The sequence below is a fragment of the Dreissena polymorpha genome, chromosome 11 (assembly GCF_020536995.1).
Source record: "Dreissena polymorpha isolate Duluth1 chromosome 11, UMN_Dpol_1.0, whole genome shotgun sequence".
NCBI classification, from domain to species: Eukaryota; Metazoa; Mollusca; class Bivalvia; order Myida; family Dreissenidae; genus Dreissena; species Dreissena polymorpha.
In genome coordinates this window covers 5,986,911-5,997,323 of record NC_068365.1, presented here as the reverse complement: position 1 = coordinate 5,997,323, position 10,413 = coordinate 5,986,911, and positions in this window count along the sequence as shown.

Sequence of the window (10,413 nt, the reverse complement as noted above, 5' to 3'; positions counted from 1 at the left end):
ATGTTTTTTATTTTTATATCATTGGAAAATATAAGAATTTTTCACTATTTTGTTTAAAAAATATTTAAAGAAATTCAGGCAAGAAAACATGACAAGTAAGGGTTGTGTCAAAAAGGTGCCATTTAAGGCCCTATTATCAGTTTTGGATGCCTCATCCTGTATAGGTGAGAAGACTGTGGGGACAGTGGGGCATGAGGAACAACTCATACACAGTAATTGATGAATCAAACATTAGAAATGAAAAAAAGTTCCATCGACCAGAAAAATCCAATCTACCAACTTTGACTAATTTGCAAAATGTCGAGAGATTGGCCTACAAATTGCATGAACAGGTATAAAATAGTGGGTATTCATAGCTTAAGACATTATTGGCAACATGTCTGTTTAATTTATATTATCAATATAGTTTAATTAGGCATGGAATATTAATTAAAATTGGGGGTAAAGTTCAATCGACCACTATTGACCAGTAATGACCACTTCAGTATTGACCTGGGCGGTTATAACCGGTTAAAACCGCTGGTTAAAACCGGGGGCGGTCGATTGGTGCCAACCCTGATTTAGAAGGATTGTAAAGTCCACTAGGCATAAATGGGTTATGACACTGCAAGGTATCCACTTGTTGAGCAGCGAGGTTACTTAATCATGTTAAGTACTGCACTAAGCCCTGACTGAACAAATGCAAAAACCCATTGGGATTAAGAAGGCAACTAAACGGTGTGCGCAAATTAAGACCTTGAGCCGCGTGTGAAAACGGGGCGTAATCATACTAATGCATGAGTGGCGAATCGTCCGAGGTTAGCACGTGCAATCGGGAAATGCTTTTCAGGGACGAGTCTTTCCGCTTTTATCGTATTTTTCGGTTAAAGGAGGTCTCTTTAATAAAAATCTAATGAAGACGGAAAGTTAATATTCTAATCTGGGACGACATTTTACGCACAGGCATAGCGCGGTTTCCCAAAAACGAACGAGCTTCTTATTTACTTTATTTCTTTTATACACAACCCGCTATGAAAACGGTTAAGGTTTTGTGTTGTTTAAATTAACGCTACCCTTTGTGACCCGACATATGGCATACACGCTTCAACCAAGAACCCATTAACGCACGAAGAACATCATTTCCTCCCACTTCACGAGTGTTAACCCATTTATGCCTAGTGGACTCTCCCATCCTTGTCAATTGGATCAATTTATTTCCAAAATTAGGGATGTCTAGTATATTTATTTCTATATTTAGAATATTACTTACTGAAATTCCTTTAAGCAAACAGCGCAGACCCAGATGAGACGCCGCATTATGCGGCGTCTCATCTGGGTCTACGCTGTTTGCAATGTCCTTTTTTCAGGACGCTAGGCATGAATGGGTTAACGTTGATAATGTGAAAGTAACCCAATTAAGGAAGCTTTCCAACGAATTACCTTTAACGAAACAACTTCACATTAAAACTAACCAAGACTATAATGTTAAACTTCATGTAAACAGATAAGGTTTCAAAAAAGATATTTCATGTTCCTTTGACGAAAATCGCATTTATTAATTTGTTGTACTAAATTTTCTATTACAAAAAAAACGGATTCATTTATTTTATTAACACACAAAATAATACATATCGGAAAACAGTGCGATGCGTTTGCGTTCAGTAAAGGAGTTTGAATTTACACATGAATGAGATGTTTGAAATCCTTAAAATAACATGCTTCGCCTTATCATATCAGAATAAGACAAATTGCCAAGAAACTTCCCCTCTTAAATGAGTTTAATGGCTGCACAGTAAACAGGCAATAAACGTCTCGCCTTTTGATACGGTTGATACCGTATCTTGTTGCCAGGTTGAGCGTAACCGTTTATACTGCTGTGGTAAACAGCTGGTCACAAATCAGTTCTGAATCTTAAACAGATAACATTCCTGAAAAAGGTTTGCTGGGTGTAACTGGGAGTATCTTAAAATATAGTGTGTCCAGGGATATATGATTCAATTAGACTATTGTCAAGCAATAAAAGTCCCCTACCGACTCAACCATTGTCTGAAATTCCATTTTTTATATATATTTGTTGCCATAGCAACCATAAATTTTTACTTAGGAACTAAATGAAATGGCGTGCATAATGTCCATATTGCCATCTATCCATGTTTCAAGTTTTATGAAAAAATATTAAGAACTTTAAAAGTTATCGCAGGATCCAGAAATGTGTGACGGACAGACTCACAGACTGACAGACAGACTGACAGACAAGACAGAGCGCAAACCATAAGTCCCCTTAACAATCCATGCATGAAATAGTTTGTTGAGGTTGTGAGTAGCGGTCAGTGTAACGGAACCGTCCGGAGATTGTTGACGCTTCCCTGCTGCTTTCTGATGAAAACTCCAGCAGAACGTAGCGATTGAACCTTATTGAATGATAGTTCAGTCGTGCTCATGTTATTTATTCACGAAATTCAACATGCACGGAATTACCCTGTACATCAAATATATCTAATATATCATACTTAATGGTAACAAGCAAATTCAATGATTTATATTTGACATTAATTGAAATTCACGTATACAATCATTTTGATAAAAGATAAGCACTCTTTTAAATTAAATTAATTCGATTGTAGAGCGGTTAATTGCGTAGATTTACCTTTTCGACAGAAATTAAGACACATTGAATAATCAATTAAATCTCCTTAATTGTAAATTTAAGTATTGCACCACGGATTGTCAATCCTAGTTTATACCCCAATTAATCGCATCGACTTCTGTCGTTTGATCGTACAAATCTCTAACGAGTATTTGTCACATCGTGTCAGATACTGTCAACCGAAAATTCACGGCCAGGATTTGGACTCTGTGAGGGAAAACTACATGCTTAATGAATGTGCTAAAAGTGTTATTCCAGACCGCGCAGGTTAATTAGGTACGTTCCGATGTTAAGGAAGTTTACGTTAACCCTTAAAGCGCTGGAGCTGAATTTTAAAGGCCTTTGCAAACAGTTTGGATCCAGATGAGACGCCACAGAACGTGGCGTCTCATCTGGATCCAAACTGTTTGCTTTTCTGATAGTATTCTTTGAAAAAAATCGAAGAAAATGCTAATTTTAGAAATTCAGCAGACGACATTTTAGCAGACGACAAATTTCCCAGCATGCAAAGGGTTAAACAAAGACTCTTCTCAACGAAAATCCAGTTAAAATGGAAAATATCGTCCATGATGAGCCAGTATGGACTGCACAGGCTATCTAGGACGACACTTTTGCGCACATACAATCAGCTAAGTTTTCCCTCAAAATGTCACATTTCACAAGGTTGCCCTTGTCGTCGAAATCCATGAATTGCATAGGTATATATGTACATAGCGCATTTAATAACGCACAAAAATTAATGACTTATATAAACGTAACATAGGTTATTGTGCAATTAAAATAACAAACGATGAAATAATTATTAAATTTTATGTTGCGACCTTTCTTTAAACAAGCTTCACGTTTTTTTTCCAAGTTTATCTTGCCCGATAGTTAATGTCCTTCTCAAATAAACAGCTTAGTAAGCAATCTGTAATTATTACATAATTATTCGTATCCGCTTTCGAAAAACGGCATTATATAACTCTAAAGAAATCTATAAAACTCTACATAATTATCGCGGTATACAATAGCAGCGCATGTGACACCAGATGCAAATGCAAACAGAAGTCGTTTTGTGGTATTAAATGTTTAAGTAACCTAATCTTTTAATTACTGTTGTAAATCGTTTCACACAATAACACATCGACAGAGGAAATGAGTCAACTTTCTAGTTGCTTTTCACTCCTACATATTCATTCAGTCTTTCTTTTTTGGCCAAAAGCACATTAATACATGGACATTGCTTGAAACCAACAATAAACAAAACCACAGTTAAATCAAAGCGCTGACGGCACTGAAGTTGTTCGCTATTGCATAATCAAAGCGCTGTAGGCACTGAAGTTGTTCGCTATTGCATAATCTTAGACGAATATCAGTTTTCAAAATTAATGTTATAGCTTTTAATATCGCAAGTTTGAAGTGAACACAACCCATTTAAATTTATAAAGAGTGTGTTTAAAGCATAGGTCGAGATGTGTGTGCACTGTTTATCCTCATACTTATGTTATAGAGATATCTTAGACAAAATAACAACGATATGTCTCTTTTTTAGCTCATGGTGAGCTTTTGTGATCGCCTTTTATCCGTCGTCCGTCGTCCGTTGTGCGTCGTGCGGCGTCAACATTTGCCTTGTTAACACTCTAGAGGCCACATTTATTGTCCAATCTTCATGAAATTTTGTCAGAAGATTGGTCTCAATGATATCTTGGATGAGTTTAAAAATGGTGACGTTTTCTTGAAAAACGTGACAGCCAAGGGGCTGGTAATGTTTTCTTTAATGGAAATATATGACTATAGTAAAACCTTATTAACACTCTAGAGCCAACATTTATTGTCCGATCTATATGAAAATTGGTCAGAAGATTCTTACTAATAATATCTTGGATGAGTTAAAAAATGATGTCAGTTGGTTGAAAAACATGGCCGCCAGGAGGTGGGTCATTTTTCCTTATATGGCTATAGTAAAACCTTGTTAACACTCTAGAGACCACATTTATTATCCAATCTTCATGACATTTGGACAAAAGATTGGTCTCAATGATATCTTGAATGTGTTCCAAAATGGTTCTGGTTGCTTGAAAAACATGGCTGACAAGGGGTGGGGAATTTTTCCATATATGGCTATATATGGCTATAGTAAAACATTGTTAACACTCTTGAGGCCACATTTATTGTCCGATATTCATGCAACTTGTTCAGAAGATTTACCTCAATAATATCTTGGACAAGATCGAAAATGATGCCAGTTGGTTGAAAAACATGGCCGCCAGGGGGCGGGGCATTTTTCTTATTTGGCTATAGTAAAACATTGTTAACACTCTTGAGGCCACATTTATTGTCCGATATTCATGTAACTTGTTCAGAAGATTTACCTCAATAATATCTTGGACAAGGTCGAAAATGATGCCAGTTGGTTGAAAAACATTGCCGCCAGGGGGCGGGGCATTTTTCTTATTTGGCTATAGTAAAACCTTGTTAACACTCTAGAGGCCACATTTATTTTCCGATCATCATGAAACTTGGTCAGAAGATTTGTCCCAGAGATATCTTAGACATGTTCGAAAATGATTCCGGTTGCTTTACAAACATGGCCACCAGGTGGCGGGGCATTTTTCCCTATATGGCCTTATATGGCTTTAGTAAAACCTTGTTAACACACTAGAGGCCACATTTATTGCCCAATTTGCATGAAATTTCGTCAGAAGATTGGTCTCAATGATATCTTGGATAAGTTTGAAAATGGTTATGTTTGCTTGAAAAACATGGCTGCCAAAGGGCGTGGCATTTTTCCTTATATGGCTCTATAATATAGTAAATATGGCTTTAGTAAAACTTTGTTAACACTCTAGAGGCTACATTTATTGTCCAATCTTCATGAAATTTGGTCAGAAGATTGGTCTCAATGATATCTTCGATGAGTTCGAAAATGGTTACGTTTTCTTGAAAAACATGGCTGCCAAGGGGCGGGTCATTTTTTCTTACATGGCAATATATAACTATCGTAAAACCTTGATAACACTTTAGAGGCCACATTTATTGTCCAATCTTCATGAAACTTGGTTAGAAGAATCATCTTAATAATATGTTGGACGAGTTCGAAAATGCTGCCAGTTGGTTGAAAAACATGGCCGACAGGGGGTGGGGCATTTTTCCTAATATGGCTATAGTAAAACCTTGTTTACTCTTTAGAGGCAACATGTCCAATCTTCATGAAATTTGGTCTGAAGATTGATCTCAATGATATCTTGGATGAGATTGAAAATGGTTACGTTTGCTTGAAAAACATGGCTGCCAAGGGGCGTGGCATTTTTCCTAATATGGCTATATAAGGCTGTAGTAAAAACTTGTTAACACGCTATTGGCCACATTTATTGTCCAATCTTCATGAAACTTGGTCAGAAGATTTATCCCAATAATAGTTCGAAAATGATGCCAGTTGGTTAAAAAACATGGCCACCAGGGGGGGGGAAAAGGTTACGTTTGCTTGAAAAACATGGCTGCCAAGGGTCGGTGCATTTTTCCTTATATGGCTATAGTAAAATATTGTTAACACTCTAGAGGCCACAATTATTGTCCGATCTTCATGAAACTTGGTCATAAAATTCATCCCAATGATATCTTGGATGAGTTCGAAAATGGTTCCGGTTGGTGGAAAAAACATGGCCCCCAAGGGGGAATGGCATTTTTCCTTAATATTGCTTTAGTAAAACCTTGTTAACAAACTAGAAGCCACATTTATTGTCTGATCATCATGAAACCTGGTCAGATGATTTGTCCCAATGATATCTTGGACAAGTTCAAAAACGGTGCCAGTTGCCTTGAAAAAACATGGCCACCAGGGGGCGGGGCATTTTACCTTATATGGCTTCATGAATCTTCATGAAACTGTGTAAGAATATTATTCAAATGCTATTTTGGACTTGGATATGTATGAAAATAGTTCTGGTCTGTTGAAAAACGTGGTTGCCAAGGTGTCCACTAGTCATGAAAGTTGGTAAGAACATATGTTCTAATGACATCTTGGGCTGCAAAGAACAGGTCAGTTCCTTTGAATCTTAGTTTAGCGACTTTGGGCCTTTCAGGCCCTCTTGTTTCTTTTATACACAACCCGCTATGAAAACGGTTAAAGTTTTGTGATGTTTCTCTTAACACTGTCCCGACAGATGGCAAACACACTGCGCACAGGAACCCATTAACGGACGAAGAACATCATTTCCTCACACTTCACGAGTGTTAACGTTTATATGTGAAAGTGAACCAATAAAGGAAGCTTAACAACAGCTTACTTTTAACGAAACAACTTAACATTAAAGATAACCCGAACACATTTGTTATTAATGTTATGTAAAAAGATAAGGTTTGGAAAAAAAGATATGTAATGGTCTTATGACGAAAAGCGCATTGTTTTATAAGAACGTTCAATACAAAATCGAGTCCATGTGTATTAACACACAAAAGAGTACGTGTAGGGAAGCAGGGCAATGCGTTTGCGTTCAGTAAAGGAGTTTGAATTTGCACATGAAGGAAATGTTTGAAATACTTTAAATAAAATGTTTCGGCTTATCATATCAGAATGAGACAAATTGCCAAGAATCTTCCCCTCTTAAATGAGTTTAATGGCTGCACGGTAAACGGGCAATAAACGTCTCGCCTTTTGATACGGTTGATACCGTATCTTGTTGTCAGGCTAAGTGAATCCGTTTATACTGCTGTGGTAAACAGCTGGTCACAAATCAGTTTGGAATCTTAAATAGATAAAATTCCTGAAAAGGTTTGCTGGGTGTAACTGGGAGTATCTTTATATATACTGTGTCCAGGGATACATGATTCAATAAGCACGCTTCGTGGCGAATAATTATGGAAAAAAAACAACGATGTTAAATGTCTGGTTTTTAATAAAGGTTCTTGCCTAACAATAATTGTTCCTTAAATGTTAACCAAATGTGTATGTGTACATATCCCATTCGGGTTTGCACTCAAGTGTATATGTTGTTATTCGGCATGCGCGCTGCCATGAACCCGTGTATCTTGTGACGACGAATGTAGCACCTATTTTTTTACGGTGGCATAGAGGTGACATTCTGATTCACATCCCTGTTCTTTATCTCATTCACACGACATACTAACTCATTTTATTCTATCTCGTTACCTCGACTTAGTAAGTCGTTCCCACGATCTAGCTAACTCTTTCTCTCCTATTTTGTTCAATGCACGCCTCATTTATTTAATGCACCGCTCTTTGTTTCTTTGTTGCACTCCTCTTTTATTTAGTTGTACATTCCTCGTTATTTTCTGTCTCGTTACATCGGCTTAGTTAATCGTTCCCACGACAATGCTAACTCGTTCCCACGAGTTAGTAAGTCTTTCCCTCGAGTAAGTATGTAAAGAGGATTGCAATCAAAAATAAAATAAAAGGAGGAGTGAATGTCCTCTATTCCACCGTAATTTTCTGCATTCTCCGACATGGCTTTCAGAGCAATGTTACGGAACTTGTACTTTATTTTCGTTAACAATTAATTTGCATTCAACTCCCTTGTTTTTTTTTTACATTCCATCCCTTGAGGCTTAATGCATGACTGAACAAAATTAATTAACCTGGCTACTCAACATGCTGATACCCTGCAGCACGTGAATACCTGACCATACTACCGACTGCACTCGCACACACGTCGTATTATGTTTGACAGTCGTAGGGAAATAATGGTTAATTGAAAGATTCCAAACACAGCACGTAGTAATTACGTGGTTATTAAATGTGTTTGCTCGATTTAGCAGCTAATAATGACCCCTTTTGACGTATGTAAGGTGTTGAGTCCCGATCGAAGCTTTGATTAGGTGCTACAGTTAATCAGGTACATAACATGCTACATATTCATAATGTGGATTTCAAGTGACGGTTTGTGCACATTATAAGCAATGAGCACATGAATGTGTCAGAATGGCAATTTACACAGGAAGCAATACTTTTAAGCGGAATTACAAATCTGTTTGTAAATAGCATTAAGATACAATCATGAATCCCTTGTAATGGCTTCGATGTGATAATCATATCCGCAAATTTTCTCGGAATGTAGTGGTTTGTTGCCCATTTATATCGGGTTTGCTTATTCCTTAATCAGATGTCAAAAGCGAAATCTAAATACTTTGTTATATCTTTATCATGTGACAAGAAGATAAAGCACTTTGCATGTGATTAGATGAATAAAAGTGATGATTAAAGTAAATAGATGCGAGTATGCTTAATCTTATTTATCTACTAACTGAATTAAATGCCTCATGATCAATAACTGAGCCGATGAAGTACACATGATCTTTAGATCAAATCTATAATAATAACAGTTTGGATGTACATGTTACATTTTTGCGTTTAATTGTTACCTTTGATTAACGTAGAACGATTCGTGCGAATGAATGGCACATTTGATCGCTTATATTTGCCAGTGCTGTTAAGTGATTGGAAAGCGATTTTTTCCCAGTCGGAAAAGTACCAGTATCGCTCCAATTGAAGACAAATAAGCGCGAATAACCCTTCAATTGGGAAATTTCGCGTCGTGAAAACTTCAGATCGGGAATGATGAGCCTGTTTTTGTTGCTTAGTACTTATTTGCACAGAACCATCTTCATATTCTTTCTCGTGCCTTTTTGCTGACATATCAAGTTTGTGTGTTCATGTTATTTGTTCACTTGCAGATAATGCGCTTTTGAAACGGAAGCGATGCAACTTTTCTTAGGTTTGGAAATTTTCTGACAGCAATTGGGATTTGGTATTTTTTCTAGATTGGGAAAGTGCTTTTTATGGGTAATAAGGACGCAAATCGCTGTTGGATATACATGTATTTTTGCAAGACATGTGAAATGATGTATACCCACAATTGACAACAATTTCGGCCGGATGATTGAAATATGTAACATCTTATGTAAACAAGCGTAAACAATTATAGCGTCTTTTACGCTGCTTGATTGGCGCACGGTGTTCTGTTCATTCGACAGTGCGCTGGCAGCTATCACACCGAAACTATTTGAGCCTCGCTCTTGTAAAACGGTGATTGACACTTTCCGCTTTCATAACATTTTTCGTCAAAAGTATATTTTAAGTAGCCTATCAATATTCAAACTATTATCGTTTTACTGTGTGCATTTACATGCACAACTCAACATTTGAAATGTAAAGCCTATCAACACAGCCAGAAAGTGTACCGTCTAACCTATCCTACCTCGCTCACTAATCTGTAATCTGTACTCAACAAAACCAAAAGTGCTAAACGATGAGGATAATACAATTTAACCTTTTTTAGTTTGCGGGTTAGTTATTTGTCCGTACGATTTCAAACATGTTATTATGATGTAGTCGCACACCTTAAGCTTATCAGTAGACGATGTATTGCATAAATCTTTCTAACGGGGATTCGGGAGAAAGTCGATGTACTACGTTTGGCAGTTATCTTTGATTAATCCTACATTGTATGCAGTACGCGTACCATGATATTTTCATTTAAAAATTCATGCATCAAATAGTTTGTTGATGTTGTGAGTAGCGGTTATTGTAACGGAACCGTCCGCAGATTGTTGACGCTTCCCTGCTGCTTTCTGGTGAAAACTCCTGCAGAACGTAGCGATTGAACCTTATTGAATGATAGTTCAGTCGTGCTCATGTTATTTATTCACGAAATTCAACATGCACGGAATTACCTTGTACATCAAATATATCTAGTATATCATACTTAATGGTAACAAGGAAATTCAACTCACGTATAAAATTATTTTGATAAATGATAAACACTCTCGTTTATTGAATTCAATACGAT